A 22,093-nucleotide genomic window follows, 5' to 3' on the forward strand; every position below is an offset into this window, starting at 1 on the left:
CAAGATCGCCAACTCTGTTGTAGGCCAGAGTCCAGATTGTCTGGAGGTAGTCATTCAGAATATGATGAAGACCAGTATTGAATCTACTAACTAAGCAGCAACTTCTAAGCAGCACCTCCAATGTGGGGGTCAGTTGTACCCATACACATCTGGTCTATAGTGTTATCTGAACCGTGCACTTCGCTGTTGTGCTGTGTGATAGATTTCTACTGTATATTAAGGATATGTGCACCTACAGTTACATTACAGTGCACGTCCATATGTGTATCCATACCTATAATTTCTATAATAACCTATTCCAGTTTATATGTTGATGTACTTTCATAGTATGCATACTCTATACACAGGTTGCCAAAATAGTAAACACCTAATTCAGTTGGGCTCTGGAATAACGTAATCACAACAGCAAACACTGCTACAGAGGTGGGCTGTATGTGGTGGAATGCCAAGTAGTAGCTTTTATAGACAAGAAGAGGCCTGGTAATCAGCACTGTGATGTGCTTTCAAAGTAACATGAAACAAACTTAAGTAACAGGGCTCCAAAGGTGCCAAATCACTTGCACTCTATCTACAGCACTATCAGTCAAGAAAGTGTTAAAATATTGAATATATCAAGGGGAAGGGTCTCCAAAATTGTTGCATATGCCAACACGGACAAACTGCAGTGACAAAGAGCAACAGCAGTCACAAGCTGAAACTAACCAACAGGGATATGACACATAAAAACGTACTAGGGGGCTGACTAATACTTTTAATTGTCCTGCAACCTAATATAGCCAACCTTCGCAGTATTTTATTACTTAGTTAAAATAATTTTTGTTTGAACTGATTTTGGCTAATTACAACTATTTATCCTTTGCATGCTGATGTATTTTTGTCACAATTATGACATACTTCCATTACCAATATACTTAGATAGCTAATATTGTTATACATAATTTGTGTTGATCTATATACTATCGGTTTTCTGCTTTGATATCTAAATTTACCCCTAGGGATCATCCTAAGCTTTTGTCTTGCATCGTGTCATATTCTGTTGTTTCCTATCTCCTATCCAATCCTCTCCTAACCGGTCTTATACTATCCTTTTATACCATATCTTGTTCTATCCTTTATTCTGTCCGATCCATTCAGACTGAACTTCATATTGTAGTGCTGCATCCACTTGGTATTTGGTGTTTTATACTGATTTCTTACTAGCTCAAGTACAATAACCCTACATGCCTCTGAATATAGTAGTTATATTTACATAATATTATTATTGTATTGACTATACCCCTGTTGATGCTGCATGTGCAATCATATCTGGCTCCAAAATTCATATTATAACTGTGACTCTGTATTCCCATTTTGTTTTTAAATCTCTAGGGTATTTTCTTTGATTTCCATGCTATATACATGTTATGCAGTGTTTTTAGATGACTGTAGCCATTTAAAATGACTGTCATATAGTTTACTGACAACTTTGAATGCATTTGAATTAGTTTGTAAGACAGGTACATGAGTTGACATGTGATCAAGTTGTAAAAACTAACCTGCCAATTTTAGTCCTTTACCGTAAAATACTGTTTTGTTTAGATTCTGCTTCTGATTGGTCAGTCAAGAGGCAAGTTCCTCTTGACTAAGTGTCGATTTTAAAGTACACTCGCATTATTGCGACATGTTGTATGCATATAATGCAGGTTTACAGTACATTTACCAAAGTTTGAGGTATTTGGTTATTGGAAGTATTTGAGCATTTGGAGCAGTACTCAGTGTTTAAGCTACTCAGGTTTTTGAGATACTTGAATATTTGAGACATTCTGAGTATTACTGACATTTATGACAGTTGAGGGTATTGTTTTACACAGGTTTACTGTATGCCCACAGATCAAATCTGTCCACGTCTCAGTTTTTGAGCACTGAGATTCTGGTCTATCTGTAAGGTCTAGTTGTCATACTGCTACTACACCTAGTACTACTACTATGGCTAAAATTTTGTTAAATTTTTACTTAGGGTAGGTGAGGTTGAAGGGATTTAAGGTGTAACAAAATTGAGGCCATACAGAGTCTTACTGGGAATCCACATTAGAAAGGAGACGTGATTGGTGTAAGCACCACTGAAGTGTTCGGCCCATTCAGTCCACATCAACTCTGACCTCTGTGTCGTCAGAACCAGCTTTCTGTCAGGAGTACAGCTCCTTAGATGTTGAAAGGACAGCAGCCAGCCAAACTGTCTTCACCAGGCTGAAAAAATAGATGCCTGAGGGTTATACAGGAAGAAATTGGCATTATTTGGCATTATCTTATTTATTGATTCATTGATTTTATTTCCCATCCACTGTAGCGGGGTGAGGGAATCTGCCTACAGTGAAACTGGAAAGCTATTACTGACACTGGGAACCTTGATCAGTCATTACAGATACTGTTAGTAATTACAGAACCTAAAAACAGTGGGAAATGTATTTGATTTAGACTGCTGTCTGTAGAGATTATGCTTTGTTAAGTGTGCCGGAAGAAAGAAAATAGACTGGGAGTGTGAAAAATGCAGGGTGTCCCGGGGCGATGTGCGTGTCCCGGAGTCAGTGTCAATTTATACATTTAAAATGGAAATGTATCTGTTCTATGAGACAGTCGAGTGACAGATGCCAGGAAACACTTCTAAAAATGATTTCTATGCGGATTGCCCATTAGTCTCTTTATTTTCCTGTGAGTAGGCAGTCATCAACTCAATAATACAGCAAAAATACACAGGATGGATAACAATACTATTGAGTTGATCGTACATGCACCTGAGACAGCCTAGTAGAGCAGAAAAATGCTGCAGTTCTGTTTCTAATTTTTATTCTGGTCTGTGGACTGTGGCTTTGCGCCTGAAGAGGTGCAGTAGTTTTCTAGTTGGTAACATCATGTACATGTATGTAAACACTGTTTTACCTTTCATTTTTTTGAAGACCTTTGAGCTATTTTGTCATACAGCATATACTTTTTTCTCCCAGTGGGCAAATAAGAAACATTCTGTGCTGGGCCACAGAATACATCTATAGTGGCTGTAGACCACTGTGAATGTTGATGAGGAATGTCCTTTCGGGATTTAGTTTCAACACTAGCAGGATGGAATGACTGCAGAGACTCCACCATTTCTCACAGGGAAATTCCAGGTCAGGGGGGATATGTACTGCTTCTAGCTTATCCGGGTGTATCTGCACAGGTTCTCATCCCTGTTACCTTTAACTTGTAGGCTTTTAAGGTAACTGATTGATGTTTAAGTGGCATAACACCAGTACAGTTTGAAAGATATCCTGTAGATGTTGTATTTGTGCCTTAATTAAAGATGAGAGTTTAATTGCACTTTGATTTACTGTTAAGGGAAGAACCTTGTGAAAGGTTGTAGAATTCTTGTTTTAATCTCTATGAAAGATTGTGTCTTGTCAATAATAATATGTTGGGAAGAGAGAAGTTAAATTTAGAAAGAGATTATCTGAGGATTTAAATCGTTCTGTCAAACACAACTGGCACTTTCTGTAGAATGATCAGAACAGAAAACATATTGTAGGGCTGGGCAGAAAATGCTGTTTTGATGATTTGGCAAGTAACGCTGAATATATACATACATTTTTTGGTTATATGAAAACTCCACAGGGCCCCTTTTAATTTGAATTTAAGGTGGTATATTAAGTTTAGCATTGAATCCTACATAAATCACAAACTGTGTTATGGTTCTAAACAGTAGTTTATTTCTGAATTGATCATTTAATAGGCTTCACAAACAACATGGTATAACATCTATGCTTATTGGGCTCATGCAAGCCTTAGCTGTGTGGCTAGACTACATGTCAGTAGTGATGGCAAAGTGTGTAACATCACTAACTGCTCTTCCACTTTTCTCCTGCAATCTGTATAAAGCTGAGGCAGCAGTATTTTTTAAAAGAAATTCTGTCCTGCGACTTTGTACCCAGAGTCAACCTCTTTCATTAACTTTTGAATCCTGGTTTTTCCACCGTTCCAACTACCATGTCTTTCGCCATAAAATGTGAAATTGCACTTGCTGTGTCCCAGCTTCTTCTGGAGTTCTGACCATATCCAGTGATGACTGAAAAGGCAAATATGAGCAACTGCTGCTGGGTTTGAACTAACTTTACCATAAGAGGCTTGTTTGCAATGCTAGTGCTATTAGTTTGGGAGCGCAGACTTTGGCTTTCTGTATACATGGTAGGATGTTAATGTTACCTTTTCAAATGGTGGAAATTAAAATATTCACTTTCCTTTTCGCACTGTTTTTGGTCACCGCATACTTATGAGGGAAGGTTTTGCTCTTAAGTGGCTCAGTATTCCACCATGTTCACCAGCTAGTTTCTAACTATGTCTGTGTGATACTTGGTGCTAGGCAGGCAGTGTACAAAGGATTTTTGGAGCTTTATTGTTGAAAACAGCTGTCCACTTCAGCTGAAACAAATTCAGTGAGAGTGATGAGAGAGAACCAAAATAGTGAAGCTGTGGGCTGAAGACCAAAACAGCAGGCTAAAAGTTTCTAAAAAGTTCTGTAGAGCTGAGTGAACTGTAGAATCAGGTTCATCTCTATAGCAACTCCATTCACATACAAGTAGTCATGTCCATTATTAATATAATAATTTTTACTAAAAACATCCTTTAACTAAAAGTGTCAACCATGAAACGCAGCGTACCCATTTGGCCGGGGACTTTTGTTGCATATCGTTGCCCATCCTCTCCTCTCACTTCTTGTCATCTCTTGACTGTTGGCTATCAAATAAAGCCTTAACACGCCCCCCCAAAAAATACAGATTCCAGGTGAAAAAGAGTAGCTGTTTTGCCTGTAGTAAAACTTATCTCTTCCTGCTGTAAGGTCTGCATTATTAATTTGTTGTCATACAAACAAAGGTGTGCTTTCATGATCAAAACTGGTTATATTGTTTGAATTGTTGGAAATCATTATTGGCAAGTTTTACTGCTCAACCACCACTGTTTTGCATGGCTTTATCATATTATTTGTTGGTTTCCAAAGGGCTCAACAATTTCTTCTGGCCTCTGTGTTTACTCAGGAATAATTTTTGGCTTTTTCATTTCTTAATTCTTTTATTAAAATGATTTTTTAAACCTTCATACAGGGCCATATCAGTATTGGAGCGGATCCTCAGTGTAGTTGGAAGTGCAAAATCCTTCTTCATAAGTTTTCAAATTGACTCTTTTATCCACAGCACGGATATTTCATTTTTGCATTTTGAAAAACATGCCAGAAATCCCATCAACCACATTCATTAATTCTTTGCAATATATATTTGATTCATTGAAACCTATGTGTATTGGGATTCTGTAGCTGCTTAATGGACCTGGGAAAGAGACTGTTACGTTGCAGAGGATAAATCTCAAAAGTGAGCAAGGGAGAGAGAGTTGGTTGTACTTTCCCTCTCTCTTTCAGCCATTCACACTCCATGTGCATGCATGCATCCACCCACCCACCCACACACACACACACACACACACACACACACACACACACACACACACACACACACACACACACACACTCTCGTAAGTCATGATGCAGGAAGTGGAAATTCTAAGTCATCTCACATGCATACAAAACAAACTTAAATATGGATCCACAACATACATAATTGCACATATGCTATTGTTTCCCTTTACTATCTCTCTCTGTTTGTCTCTTACTTAAGTCAGATATGCAAGTGGGCAAGCACACACACACACACACACACACACACACACACACACACACACACACACACACACACACACACACACACACACACAAACACACGTGTGCACAAACACACATATTCTCTCCTCCATTACTATTTTTTTACTTCACACCTGTCAGGTCTGGAAGAAAGTTATAAGAACAGATAGGTCTTGACATGTGCGCGTACACACACACACCAAAGTCAGTTAATGCTTTATTTCATCGTGATTCTTCATCTCTGTGAGTCTCTCTCACAGTCTTCCCTCCTAACCTGCTCTTATTCTGTCCATAAAGATGTCTCCTATTCTTTTTTTCGCATCTTTTCTCTGACAAGGTATTGAGAAAGATTACACATATCTCATTCACGCTTTACACTCAAGCTTATATATACAGTATATCATAGCTGTTTTGAAAAAATAAATGGATAAAAGAAATCCCTCTTAAAACAATCATAGTGGTCATTTGCTTTGTTAATGCATTGCAATTCAGCCAGCTTTGCTGCAGTGGAAAGAAAGAATCCACCCATAAAGCTTAGCAAAAATGTCAGCATTATTGTAAAAATCCAGTCTGTGCTAGTGTTTTATATATGCCTGCAATTCTGCAGTTAAAACCATGGTATATTTTTAAACAACAGTCGAAGAAACTAAAGAAATTAATGATCAATTGATTAATTTTTTTTCAACTGTTTTTTATTGAAATACCCACATCTTCACTTAATTTCCACCAGATATTATGTCCCACACATCCAAACGTTGGTGCTTTTCTTGTTGCAAGAAGTCTCAGATCACTGCAGTTTACACTAAACATGCACCTCCTGCAGCTCAGAAAATACTTCTGATAAGTCAAGAGAGAAATGTATTTTAAACACATAATTGAAATAAACATCAATAAATTGTCTTTATTTGAAAAACTAAATTTGGCAACAACAAATCCTAAACTTACAGTAGTCATATTAACATTGGCATTTATATAAGGAACAAGAAGGGAATTATCTTTCAGCTTTACCCTTTTTTTTTATCAGTTTAATAATATTAATATAAAGTGCTTGTGACAAGTTCTTATTCTTAGTCTCTGACTTTGCATGCACTGTCTACACACACACACACACACACACACACACACACACACACACACACACACACACACACACACACACAGAGTATACAATGTCTCTTACACTTGCCAATAATAGTTTAATTCAAGCATTGGCAGCCTTAGTCTTAAACTCTCAATTCCTGTGTTGAATAGCTCTCCCAGCCGTGCCCCTGGAACGTCATCAGCTTTGGAAATGCTGACAGACTGAAAAAAAGCAGCTGAGTCATTCTTAATGAAGATCAGGAAGCTTTTCCTCCATTCCTCCTTTCCCTCCATCATCAGAATAACAAGCATGCTGGCACAGGCAGCATAGGCTTACCCCACTGGAAATTTACAGTTACAGCACTAGCTGTCAAAAAGTTACAGACCTTTGGCAAATAAAAGGCAGGACCAGAACAAATTTTTACTTTCAACGCTTCACCTTTATTTGTCATAACAGGTTTTCCCTGCTACGGATGTCAGTACTTGATTTGCATTGTTCAAAATCTCACAAGAATGTTGAGTCAAACCTTTCAGGTTGGCCACAAGTGACCGCTAAAGTAATACCAGGGGTGAAATAGTAAAGAAAAAGTCTCTATTAAAGCATCAGCAGGCTGTAAATCCTTTGTAGCAGATGTCCTTTGCAGCAGAAATCCTAGATTATTGTAGCCACAAACCCTTGAGGCAAGAGGAAACTTAGTGCACTTGGCAGCATGTTATGTATTGACATCTGCGCAAACATGATCCAAGTCATGAAATCACCTGGCAGTTAAACTCTGAAAGTCTTACATTGTGCAGACCAAGCTACTTGTCATGGATACAGTCAGGCATGGAGCAGACGTTAAGTGTGGTTGTCAAGATACATAAATCTTGGACAATGTTTTGAGAAAAAGAAAGTGACTTAGTAGTAGAGTCTTAAGAATGTAGATTATGATGGAAATCAGCAGTTAATACATTTGGCCTTGAGCTGGTTGACAATGCTTTTGATTTGATTTCAGTTTTCCAAACTAGATTAGCCTGTTTTGAGTGTGAATGGATGATGCTGGTCTAGCAGAACCTATGAAAAATAAATTTTGCACATAATGGAACCAAAACAAAAAAATCATAACTAAAATGTAATTTATAATTAAAGGGCAGTTTCCTAAATATAGTCAGTATTTACTATTGATGGATTTTTTCTTTGTGTTATTAAAATATGCAAAAATTGTCCCCATTTTTTTTCATATGAAGGAAAACAAATGAATCCCACCCAGAACAGCCCTGTGATCTTTTTCTTCTCCATTTTGAATGAAGAAAGTTTTTTTTGTAACTCCACTGTCATACTTATTCAACTCTGACTTCTTGTTCATTTAAAGGTTAATTTAGGAAAAATGAAAGTACCAATGTATCGTCTTGAAACCTTATCATGGCAAGTGTAATTTATTGTCATCATTGGCTCCATTTGTGACATGAGGCTTTGTTTATAATGTTGTTTTATTTCCATTAATTATAATACCTAACAGAAAAAAGGAAGTTGTATTTAGACTATTGGTTTTCAGTGGGTTCTACCTAAGTGCAGTATTAAAGTTGTCAACAGACTTGTCTCTTCAGGTTCTTCTTGGCCTTTCCTCTTAAACAGTATATAGATAACTGTCCTTGGTAATATTTCTGGGACTTCTGGGGGCTTCAATGGAATGAGGAAAATTTCTGAGGAGTTTAAATTCTCTTATTACCCATAATTCTGAAACGTCTTTTAAAGGCAGACTTTGATCATTTCTAAACCAAATATCTTAAAAATTACAGTTTTATGGCAAATGAATAAATAGATAAAATTAAAATAGAAAGGATTTAGTATTCTTCACCAGAATTACATACCTGGCACTGTAGAGGAAGTCTAGATACAAAATTAAAAAAAAAAAAAAAAAAAAAATATATATATATATATATATATATATATATATATATATATATTTTCTGATTCTTCTTAAATACCTCGAAAATTTTGCAGGGTTTTTTTAGTGGCTAGTTATATTTCTTAGGTCAGTAGGGTCTGTTTGGGAAAATTTAGGCTCATGACTTCTGTGTTACTAAAATTTAGTGTCTGTAATGTTAATACTAATGTTAATTTCCTTTGGTATACATAGTCCACCTGTCCACAATTAAGAAAAACATGAAAAATATTTTACCAAACAACTGTATGAATTGTTATAGTATCCTATCCCATTGCTTGTATGCATTACAACACAGATAGATTAATTGATGGATAGATATATATATATATATATATACTGTGATACATACATTTACACCCACATTTGAATCAATTATTTACTTTTTTAGAAGTGTGGTTTGAGTGAAAATATGAGAAAACTCGCCTCTTGACAGTATTACTGTATACAACACAGTATATGCGCAAGGGAAAAAAGAACCGAAGGAACGAACCGGAACCTGGAACAACCGAAGCGGGAAAATTTGGTGTTGTTTGAAAGGCCACTTTAAGAAATAGGTTCTTTCAAAATTCCATGCCCCTAGTTGCTTCCTAGATGGACACGGAAACACACACACACACACACACACAAACCACTCTGCAATTATAGTAGTAGGATACTTATGAAAAACGTCACTCTGCACTTATCTACCACCTAGATAATATTCAAGGTTTAGGCTTTGGTGCCAGATTTTATAAGTCAGCCCGAGTGACATTTTTGCACTTGACTATCAGTTGTGCTTCTGGGTCGAGTTTAGCATAGAGATAAAAGAGCTGCATTACATTTGACAATTCAGTCAATGATGTAATAACAAACACCAGCTTTACAATGTATGGAAATAAAGAACAAGATGGGAGGTGCAGAGGAAACACATGCTGGAAGGAGATGGTCTTGTCTGATAAAGAGAAAAAGAAAAGAGTCAGTGGTTGAAGGGAACAGATTAAATGTTGTAATGAATGTGCTGTAATCTTGGCAGTGTTGATCTCATTATTTGTTTATTTCTCCTCACACCTGCCTAGACACGCCGTTCCACAATGTTTCCCCTCTTCATTAGTAAGGAGCTACTGCTGTGCACTAATGCATGTACTCGGCTGATGTTCATGTCCTGGGCATTTGTGTCTGTTTTTGTGTGTAGCTCAATGTCTGCGTGTGTGTGTGTGTGTGTGTGTGTGTGTGTGTGTACGTACATGCTGGCATATTTTTTCCTTCTGATTAAACCCCTGCAGTGAAGCGATACCTCCTGTGTCTCTGTAAACCCCTCCTGTTTTTGACCTTTCTGTTGAACGTGTGAACACACACACATCACATGCACACATGTCCACACAAGCTGGTGATGGATGGTGTTATTACCTGAAGCTTTTAAGGGGCAGAAAGGTGCTTAAGAGAACAAACACACCTGACTGTTTGTGCTTTGTCATCAGGAATTAACACTCAGATATGCACACACACACACACACACTCACACACCAGCACGGACAGATAAAACACACAAATATCCAACATATGCAATATCTTTGAAAACATTAGTATTTAGCTGGGGAAGACAGTATGTTCTCACCCAATTTTGTTTTCAGTTTTTTCCTTGCGCACACTCTCTCACCTGTGAAAATTATTCATTAATGATTTATTGAGACTCACACAAGCCATCCATGCTTGAGAAGCTGAAATAAGCTTTGCATTTCTAACACAGCATTAAGTCCAGATAAGCACACACAGATACACACAGATACATTTTTTATACACTTATTGTTGCCAGAATGGATCTACATTAGGGCGTTTTAGCACTTGGCATGACCTTGCTTTGTTGTGCGATGGAATAAATACAACACCACTGAGGAAGAAAATAAGTTGTTTCTGTGGGTTGATCATGCGCCTGGTAAAACTGATGATTCAAAATGCATATCATTTTTGCTGATAGTCAACATGTCAGTCCAGGACTGGTAATAAAGAAATATCACTTTCATCTGTCTCCCTTTCTTAATCTCCCCCTTTCTGTCTCCCCCTCTCTTTCTCCCTCTGTCTCCCCATCTCCATTTTTGCTGATTGCTTTGCACCATTAATATTTCATGTGTAATGTGGCTCTTTTGGATAGTGTGAGCATGTGTATGTGCCCCTGTGAGCCCACGTTTGTGCGTGTGCATGCACATACACACATACGCGTGTCTGCGTCTGCATATGTGTGTGTGTGTGTGTGTGTGTGTGTCTGTGCCGCAGTATCAAATTCTGCTCTCACAGCTGTCGGCTAGTCTCATCTTGGTTGTGATCTGTCTGTCTACCTCTCAACCTTCAACCTCTCCTTCTGTTTCACACTCTTTCTTCCTTTCTTTCCGATTTTTACATCTGCATCCCTCTGTTCTTCATCCCTCTGTTGCTCTCTCTTTATCTTTTCTTCGTCGCTGCTTCCCTGGTTTTTTTCTTCCACAGTATCTTTCTGTCTATCTCCCTTGATGCCCTCTCCATCTCTCCCTCTGCGTTATTCCACCCCCTTTTTTCCTCCTGCTTTACTTTCAATCTCTTGCTTCACTGTGGCTGTTTTCACCTCTCTGCCATTCTTTGTTAAAATACTAACTTGACTTCTTTTTTCTTTTTAAGTCTTGGAGTTGAGCAACAGAGGGTATTTGAAAACAAAACTTGATAGAACACGAGGCAGAAATGTAGTTTTTATAAAAGATATTGATTGTTTATTTATGCTTATTTAGAAAAAAATTGTTTGGGATCGCATTATTTTTCTTTCTTATGCCTCTTGACCTAGTTGGACTGTGAAGATGGATACAGTGGAAAGGAAGATAAATAGGGGGGATTTGTGATGCATATGATGAGAAAGTCTCCGACTCAACGTCAGTCATCTGTTATGGGCCGTTGCGTGACAGCACTCCCTGTCCAATTCTTGATGAAGTTCTGTAGGGAGAGCAAGGCAGCGACAGCAGTCAAGTGACAGCCTCATATTGCAATGGAGTGATATGTAGGATCCGGTTCAAACGCTCCAGCAAGTGAGAGGGGACAGATTTTTTAGAATAGCCTGGGAGTGTGGTTAGAGAGATGTAGAGCTGGTCCACTTCATATACAGAGTACTCGCTGTAAAATGCTGCTACAACTCAGGAACGTTCAGAGGTTGGAACAGCTATATATTGCCTGTTGTGAAGCATCCTTAAATTTCTCTTTAGGAAGCACTTCTAGCTTGTGTGTGTGTGTGTGTGTGTGTGTGTGTGTGTGTGTGTGTGTGTGTGTGTGTGTGTGTGTGAAAGAGAGAGACGGTGAGAGAGAGAGGGAGAGAGAGAGAGAGAGAGAGAGAGAGAGAGAGAAAACGTGTGTTCCAAAAGACTCCTGCTGATTACAGGCACACACTGTTCCCTGTACTTTAATGACCAGAATCACCACTGACACACACACACTTCCCATTTATTACCCTTGTCTCTCATTCTGGAATTTCTGCATGTGCGCTCCGGTGAGTGTGTGTTCCCGCTGGTGTATGTATACGTGTGTGTACATTCACTCTGGTCCACCGTGGGCCCGGGCGTGTGATTGGCTGAGGATAAGAGCTATGGTTGGCACAACAATATTTCCGCAGAAGGCCGTAAAGCAGTAGGCCTGGAGCGCAGGCAGCATCTGCCCCTCCATTGCTGCCAAGACACACACACTTACACACACTTACACACATGGATGGATTTGCATAAACACTCAAACAGATTGACATATATGTATTGACACACACTAGATAATTCACAATCTCTCATTTAGCCCCAGCCCCCTGTCCGTTGTGCCAATATATCCTCTCTGCTGGCACTTGTCTGGCATTCTCTTACTTTGCTGACCCCTCTCTGTCTTTCCTCTTCCATCTTTGCCACAGCGTTGTCCCTCATAATCTGTCTCACTCTGTCTCATATTCAATTCTCCGGCCCTCCACTCTATTTTCTTTTCCTTTAAGCTGTCCTTTTCTATCACACGCATCGAGGTAAACTGTTTGTGTAGACCCACTTCTCTAGCGCAGTCCTCATTTTCTTCCTTCTCCAACTTTACTGCCTTGTGACAGCACCACACACTCATTATAGATCTGCCCCTGTTCTCTCACGCACAGACACACGAACATTTACCAAACACACCTACACACACACACACACACACACACACACACACACAGTCACTGCTCTGCCACCCACGCTTAGGTTGTTGTGGCCAGGAGATTCTGTCATAACTCAAAGACTGACCTTTCATAAGCCACTGCTCCAGACAGATGAATAGCCCTATAGCACTGTGTCTATGTGTTGTTTGTGTATGCGTGTGTGTGTGTACATGTGAGTGGACTTGAGAGTTGTTGGTGAGCAAGTTCATGCTATGTTATTGTGTGTATTTTTGTGTGCATGGGGGGAGTGGCAATGCATCATGAGTTTGAGCCTGTGTTTAAGTGTGTGTGCATGCACATACGTGTGTGTGTGTGTGTGTGTGTGTGTGTGTGTGTGTGTGTGTGTGTGTGTGTGTGTGTGTGTGTGTGTTTCTCTGTTAAATTATGGCTGTGGCCTGGATGGAGATAGAGAGAGGGGTAACTAAACAATGTGGATAACAAGTAAGTGTAGAAAAAGAGTGAATCTGTAAAGTGCAGCTATGAAAATTAAAACAAAACCCCGACATGCTGCTTAGTGTATCTGCATTTATTGTGTTACTTTTTTTTATTCATGCATCATAATCATAAATATCATAACAGCATAAATGATTAGATTAACATTTAAAATGTGCTTACATTTTTTGCATTGAAGACCTTAAAACTGCGTGGGCTTGTTAATCTCAGCATGTGGAAGGTAGCTTTACTGAGACTCTATGATCTTGGAGGCCTTCTGGACATGTTACATACTATTGATAATCAATACAGCTTCTGTCCCACAGTTTCTGCATCAAAGTAGTTTTAGTCTCTCTCTTTCTCTCTTTCTCATTCACTGTGTCTACCGCATACAGCACACAGACATGTACACAGGCACGTGTACAAACCCAAATCTGCATACAGACGCACATTCTCAGATACAGACACACATAGGTATATAGATCTACAGAGAAACACACATAAAATGACATCTCACATGATCTGTAGTTTTTCTTTGTCTGATGATACTGAAAGTCAAGGTGGTATCAAGAGTGCTCCGTCACTACTTGCAGGATAACAGTAATATCTGTGGCAGTCTTTTACTTGGTCTCTTTTGTCTTGGGAGGATTATGAGCCTAAATGTTTGCACTTACTCGTTGTTACTGCAATTCTTATGTTTTTGCAAGAGCTTAACACAGTTGCGCTTCTTATCTTATTGTAAGGAAGACAATACTAGGGAAAATCCTCTCAGCATTAAACAATAATGCATCATGTTCCAAAGGAATACGCCACACAACATTTTCCACTTCAGGTCTGTCTTCCTCCATCTCTATGATATCTACAAAAGCCATGGTAACAATGTTGCCATGACCACATTAAAACCGCTGGCAACAGACTACATATTGGCAAAGTAATGTTAAAAAAATTATGCTAAAGATTTCTTTCTGAGGACAGAGTGTGACTGATGATTTAAAATGTCACATGTAAAAATCATGAGCGCACATACACAATCACATCCACTCACAAAAACATATGCACAAACACACAAGACACCCCAACAGACCGTCTGCTCAAAAGCAGAGATAAATTATAGATCATGTTCCCACTCGGAGCTTGTGCCTCTGCCAGACAGCGTTTCAGGCTAAAATGCTGAGGCAGAGTATTTCAGCGTCTCATCTCAGTCAAAAATAAGACAAAAATAGTCAGAGCTTACATATAGATTCACAGATTGATAAGCATTTACCCCTACACTTGAGTATTTCTGGGTAAAGTTGCTTTTCAGACTAACTAAATTAGCACATATTGCTAGTTTCCTTAGTTTGATTTAATGGGCAACTCTAAAAGTAGTCATTTATTTAATTTGTTAAAAAATAACATCTAACACTTGGTAACATAAGAAGTGTATATTACATTGAAGACATAAATTACACTGCTGTGTAGTGCTTATGGTCTGTGACGCAAGTGACATGCTTCGGCAAGTGCAAGCGATAAGTGCCTTTTTTTTCTAAGATGAAAATAGCCAGCCAATAGGTTTTTGTCCATCTTGTGAGCTTTCAAGTATTAAAATATACATTAGAGAAGAATTCAACATTTAAGATTTCAAAGCGGATATTTTGTTTTACACATTTATTGTGACTTAATAAAAGATCTCCATAAAGCTAGTAAATTCATTTATTTTTTATGTTTTTTTTTTTTTTGTTTGTAGCCAACAGATTTTGGCAGGGTTTTGAAGGTTCAACCCTCGGGCTATTTCAACATTAATTTGGAGCAGGTGCCTGAAGTGGTCTGGTGTAATGTTATTTTGACTTGGAGGAATTTTTTGGACCTGCACACATTTTACCTTTGTCACGCTGTTTTATGTTATTTCACTTGATAAAAATCAAAAAAATGGGTATAGTTCCACCTGGAGAAAGTACAATGTCCTGCCATTTCTCATCTTAAGTAGATCAGTGTGAGAGGACATGCCTAACTCTTACAATAACAAATCACTGCATGAGGGTGGGTTTTAACTTTTGGATAATTCAGCTTTGATCTAGCTATTACAGGAGAATGGGGAGGATAATTATTTTTCACTGCTAAATCTAATACTGTTGCTAAAACAGGAATATGATAATTATTTGCTAAAGTAATCTTTACCAGGACAACTAATAAATGCAGTGGATTGTTCTTGCTGAATTTGTTTTTCTTTGAAAACCTTTGTCCTCATCCATGAATTATTATACTGCATAGTCTGGTCCTTTTTAATTAGACCCCACCACCCTTATCCAAATGTCTTCCTCATTATGGGCATTGTATTTTTTTTGGGATAAACCCTCGTTCTCCATCGCTTGGTGTAATTTCTTAGTCATAACGTTATTCGTCTTTTTAAGAGGGAAGGGCCCTTCAACCTTTTCCAGGACATCATTAACTTCTGCTACAGAGAAAGAGGAAGGAAATTTTGTGACATCATAGGTGGTAGATAGCTGGAAACATTTCAGTATTAAATTTTAAATTGGATTACATTTATTTAAAACATAAAATTTAGAAATGATATTTAAAAAAGTGACACATTTCTTCTCTGTAGAACATCAGGATAAATCATGAATGGATTATAAAACAAGTGGAAAGTGTAAAAGATTACACAGACATAAAACAGAATTACCAACAGAAAGAGAGACAATCAAAGTTATCACTTTTCAAATCACTATATATATTTATTTAACACTATATATATATCAAGCTGGATTATATTTGCTCAACGAGGCAATCATATTTTGTCACTGGATACTCTTATCCGCCATAAAAATGGGTTATACAAACAGCTCTCACTGCACTTGGGAGTCTTCCGTGTTTTCAATGACACAAAGACAATAATGTAGCAGATACAGTAGCCCCTCTTTGCTTCTTGTAGAAAAAGGAGAATGACTCACAAAAACCAGAAGGGTCACATGATAGCTGCCTAATATGATCTCTTTGTCTCTATTTTCTAGTAGCAGAGAGGGAACTACTGATAGGAAACAGAGAAGTCGCATAATGGTAACTTAATAATGCTCCCTCCCTCCTTCTGTGCCTGTCTCTCTACAGTACCTCTGCCTTTATGTGTGTGTGTGTGTGTGTGTGTGTGTGTGTGTGTGTGTGTGTGTGTGTGTGTGTGTGTGTGTGTGTGTGTGTGTGTGTGTGTGTGTGTGTGTCTAAGCTGCTGACTCTGCAGAGCTTTACATTGACCAAAGTTCTAATTATAGACCACACTTGAACATGTATGAATGGTGATTTTTGTTGTCCTTTCCTGCATTTCTACTCCCTGGAGAGTTTAAAAACAGGCATGTCTGTGTGTGGGATATCCATGCACATATAGGCTTTGTGTGTATTCACCTTACATGTGTAATGCACTTTTGCCTCTATGTGCATTCCACTTTTTAGTGTATGTGTATATGTCAGCATCCGGTTGCTTCTGTGCATGTGTCTTGTGGAAACGTGTGAGTCACTTTGGGCCCAGACCATTTTATTTATTTATTTGTTTTTGCTAATCCCTGTGTCTGGCCAAAAATACAGAGTGCATCGTCTATATCCATGGGTCTTCTGGGAAGAAAGAAGGAGTGGGGGGGGCAGTATGTAAGAGGGATGGAAAGAGACTTAAAGGAAACAGGATGATGGAAGGAGGAGAGGGGAGGAACTGGGACTCTTGAGGGTCATTTAGTTGAAGACAGAGAGAGAGGAGAGAGAGTCGTGAAAAAAGTGAAAAGAGAGGGAGTGAGTCACACAGAGGGAGGAGAGTGGGGAGAAGAAGAAAACGCAGTACTGGGGGACATAAGGAGAGTTACCGAGCTGTTCTGGCTGGGTCATGCTTGAAACAAACTGTCTTCTGACCATGCCTAAAGGACAACGTGTTAATTTAGCTTTTCCAAATGGCCCAATTTGAAGGTGGAGTGAAAAGCCTGCTGACATAGGGAGAGGCCAGATACGGTAATCATTTAAGTAGGGGATAACAGTGCAAAGGCATTCTTTGTGTTGCACTTGGTTGTACACACCAAAAGTGAAGGAAGTAGTTGCTTGATGAATGGAAAAAAGGAAGCTTGAGAAAGAAGTTCAAATTGCGTCCTTTCTCATCTCCTCCACACACCTGGCCACCTGGCACACCTGTTTGTCAGGTTGTCGGTTCCAGAAAGTTACAGAAATTTTCAGACACAGCCACTTTCATTGTGATGTCAGAAAGGTGGTGCAGGGGGAGGTTGTGACTGGACTTTGTTTGAAGCATAGTGACATCTTTGAGCGGGATTGGAAGGTCGGATACCTTTGGAACACTACCCCCACACCTTTCTGACGTCGGATAGACGGGGTCCATGCCCAACCATTTCTGTAATTTTCCTAAACCGATGATCTGACATTCACACCCACTTCACACCATGATTGGTGTTGTGCGTAAGTGGGAGAGGAGCCAGGCAGACACATCAGTAAAGACACCTCTAATTTCCGACATGGTGGGAGAGCACTTCTTAAAAACTTAGTTATGAGAAACCATTAATCGCCCCTTAAGGTGTGTTGGACCGAATGTGAAGCAAGTTTTATTAGTGACGCGATTACATGTGTAGTCAATGTAAAGATGCAAACGGATGTAAGCATACATAGTTTGAAAATGTTTCAACTCAACTGTTAATCCGAGGCTTATGATGCCGCATGAAAAATTCACAGGGACACGAGGAATGAGAGGAACTGGAGGAAAACAACAGAAAGAAATGGAGTTCCTGGTGAGTCCTGAAATCACCATCATACACACCGCTGGAGCATATGTTCCTAGTTAGCTACCACTAACATCTGTCGTAGTTACATCTACAGCATATAGATATATTCGCTGTTTGTTGTAAATTTAGACTGCAAAAAGCTCTAGTGGTAAAATTTGTACAAATAATATATGGTAGAAATTTAGAGAGAGAGAGAAGGGAGGAAGCCAAAATAGAGGACGACAAAGAGAGAGAGAGAGGGGCCCCGGTGTAAAGGAAAACTCTGTCTCAAGTGAAAGTTGGGCATAAGTGGATCTCCTCTCACTATGGAAACAGAGTTTGGGGCTCAATGAGTGCAGCCCATTTAAAAAAAAAAAAAAAAAAACTTTCAAAAAGTGGAGAGGGGAAATGGGAGAATGGAGAGAATTTTGTGTGAGGGCAGAGAGAAATAAAGGAGTAAAGGAAAGAATTAGGGAGGCTGAAGGGTGAGAGCGATTTAAAAAAAAAAAAAAAAAAGGAACAATATGGGAATTTGGGGAGAGAGGAGAGTGAGAAAGTTTGAAAGAGGAGAGAGGGAGGAGAGGAGGAGAGAGGTCTGGAACGTCAGAGAGAAAAAGGGAGGTGGCGAGAGAATCAGGCCATTCATCCATGCCTCTGGAGACGGACACAGTCTGAATTTGGGATAACTCATTCAAAACGCCAACTCCGCTTTGTCCCACAGCACCTCTGTCAGTCTGCTGTAGTTACCAAGTGGCTGGGACACATCCAGAATACCTTAACACCATGACTGACAGCAATCTGCAGAATGTGATACTTACACACACACACACACACACACACACACACACACACACACACACACACACACTGCCTGTTCCTCTTGTGATGTTGTTTAAGGGGCAATAAACATGATCAGAGCAACACCCTGGAAAGCCGTGTTCGATACTAATTTGTAAGCTAATGGGGGTTCTGACGATAAATACTACACTTGTGCATGTACACATGCATACCAGGGACATACAAACACACTCGGCATGCCTGAGGAAACCTGCTGGAGTGTTGTCAGAACCTCACAATCTCCCTTCACTGGCACTAGAGAGTTTCCTTAACCCTATCTCCAGGGATACAATGCTGCTTAAAGCTAAAAGTTAAACCTCAGTAAGGCTGTAAACACACAGACGGATGCAAGACTGAGGCATTCAAAATACAGACACGTACGCACAAACGGATGTAAATAATTTAAGTTTGTGTTGCTACAATAAAAATGAAAGGAGATAAATGTCAGAGTAATAAAGAAACAAGTCAATCAATTCTGCTGCCTTTGCAATATAGCCTCTCAGGTATCAGGAGCAGCGCGGACCAATGTCCTGGTTATGCTGTGATTTGTTTTTTTCACCCACGCATGAACGTTTTCTTCTTCTTCTCTCCAGTTTTTGCTTTCCAGTTGTACCTTTTAGAGAGAGCAGCACATCCCGAAGGTGATTTGACCAAGCTCTCTGAGTGTGTGTCTCCATGTGTGTGTGCGTGTCTCCGTGTGTCTAAACGTGTAAGACTGTGTGACCTTGTCAGGAGCGTTCCTATTTAATCATCTCTGGGAAATCTCAAACATTCCTTTAAAATTGAACATGAAAGGTAACCTTCTCTATTTTTACTCGCTGTCTCTCTTCAGAGAACCAGGGAATTATCTTTTCCACTTTGCCTTGGATCCGTGGAAGGCGTGTGAACAGGATGGAGAGAAAGAGGTGGGAAAAGTAGAGAAAATGTCAAATACACAGAAGAAGATGGGGACAGAGAAAAGTGAGAGTGAGTGGGTTGACAGAGGAGGGAAACAGTGACTGAAAGAGGAAGAGTGACAGCCAGAAAGGTAGTAACTTAGAGATAGGGAAAGTGAGGCACAATGAAGAAAAAGAGGTAGAATGAGGCGCTTGGGAAGCGGGGCTGCTGGTAAAGCATTTAAGGAAGCCAAATATTTGGTATAATGTAGAATGCTCCACTTCTGTAGTGTAGAATAAGATGTTCATGTAGCAAGGTCCAGACACAAGATGCGCTAATGAGGTAGTGGTTCATTGTAGCAAACAGGCATCTCCATTTGAACTAACTTTGAGATATGGAGATGCAGCTCAAGCTGCCAGTTGCCAGATTGTGTTTTAATGACAGCTTGTCATTATATGCTGGTTTCCACAAATGTATGTTACCAGCACTTTCACACTCACATTCTCACCCTCAAAGGCACAATGTAAGGATTTTGGGAGAGAGGAGTGTGTGCATAGTGCGAGCACATATTAACCATTCACCCTCATCAGGCACACTCGTTAAGTCTATCAGGCTCTCTTTCTCTTTTCTTGCTCTGTGTCAGAGGCGAGGGCAGCCAGCTAAGTGATGGTGTTGGCTGACCCTGAGGCGAGAGCAAGGAGACCTCACGTTTGGCTGGGCTGAAATATTTCAGAAAGCCATCCAAAACCTGTTTCACTCAGTCAGTACCCAGTGGGCCTGTCCCATCAGAGACCAATTACAACTACTGCTGAGCCATGGATGAAAGGCTCGCTCTAAGGGAACAATGCATAGAAATATAGACTGTGCACATGCATGGATGCATATGGTATGCATAAAATAAAAAATAATGTGACATACATGACCATGTAGTGCACGAACACATATACAACAGGTGCACACATTTACACACACACACACACTGCATTTTTTTCTTTTTTTTTTTTTTCTTCTATATCTATCTCTCTCACCAGCTCTGTCAGTGCGTCTCTTGATCCTTATTTTCTGTGTTTCTTAACAAACACAATAATCCTTCTGTCTTTTGCAGCTCCACCAAATCCCAAAGGCTTCACAGTAACACTCACAGGGACCCACATACCAAATGTTCCCATCTTGAACAATATTTACCAAAATAACCAAATCAGTGAATGCAAAATAACCAAGAACAGAGCTGAGAGCGCCGCACACACACACACACACACACACACACACACACACACACACACACACACACACACACACACACACACACACACACACACACACACACACAGTCTGTTCTTAGTGAGACATGCAGACATACACACATATGCCAGTAGAGCATAAATCATTCATAATGATCATTAAAAGGAGGGGGGGGGTAGATAGGTGGAATAAATCGCTTGTCTAGCCCCCTCCCTTGGTCCCAGTGATGTGAACTGACAGGCCACCAGATAAGGAGCAATTACCCAGAGTCATCTGGGCCAGGGAGGATAAGGCTTGGACTCGCACTCCCATAGATAGACAAACACACAGGTAGCTCTACACATACACATGGATGCATCCAGACACACACATTCAGATACGGTGTTACTAATGCACAATCACATGCAGATAATCTGACGAATACAGTATAAACACACACTGAAACAGATGATCTCTCTCACTCACGCACTCAGTACACTTACCTTGATTTATTCCTCTTTTTCTCCCTGGCTAGAGGGGAAAAGGCTCTTTCTCTGTCTTGCTTTTTGTAAGCCCCAGGGGAAAAAGGCACTTAAGATAACATAGACACAACACATGTTGAACTGGAGCTGCTGCTGAGACATACGAAAGCAGAGGCGAGGGGAACAAGAGAGCTCTATTCAAACAAAGATAAAATACCTCTTCTTGACTGGCAAATGACAAGCCTAGAGGCTGGGACTGGATTGGGACAGTTTAGCACTCGCTGTATTTACATTGTAGTCCCCCCTGTTTGGCTGTAATGAATTTCATTTCAATAGGGGAAATCCCCTTTGTTGTGTCATTTAAGCAATTCCCATTTTTTCAAATGTCTTTAACAAATGAAAATTTAAAAAAAGACCAAAGTAATAAGTAATTTTCCTGCGGTTCAGCTCAATTGACCTCTATTTCAATTTAGCGAGGGATTGCATTTTTTTTTTTAAATATTTAGAGCCTACTCAATTTTAAAAAAATTTTCATATGCTTGGCACTATGAAATATAAAGGCATAATATCTAGGTCCAATTTTACATAGTCCACTGCCTTATCAATTTAGACTGGGTAGGAAAACAGAATGATTTAACTGCAACCGTATGGGGTATTCGGAGTGGATG

The sequence above is a fragment of the Xiphias gladius genome, chromosome 15, assembly GCF_016859285.1.
Source record: "Xiphias gladius isolate SHS-SW01 ecotype Sanya breed wild chromosome 15, ASM1685928v1, whole genome shotgun sequence".
In the NCBI taxonomy this organism is placed as follows: domain Eukaryota; kingdom Metazoa; phylum Chordata; class Actinopteri; order Istiophoriformes; family Xiphiidae; genus Xiphias; species Xiphias gladius.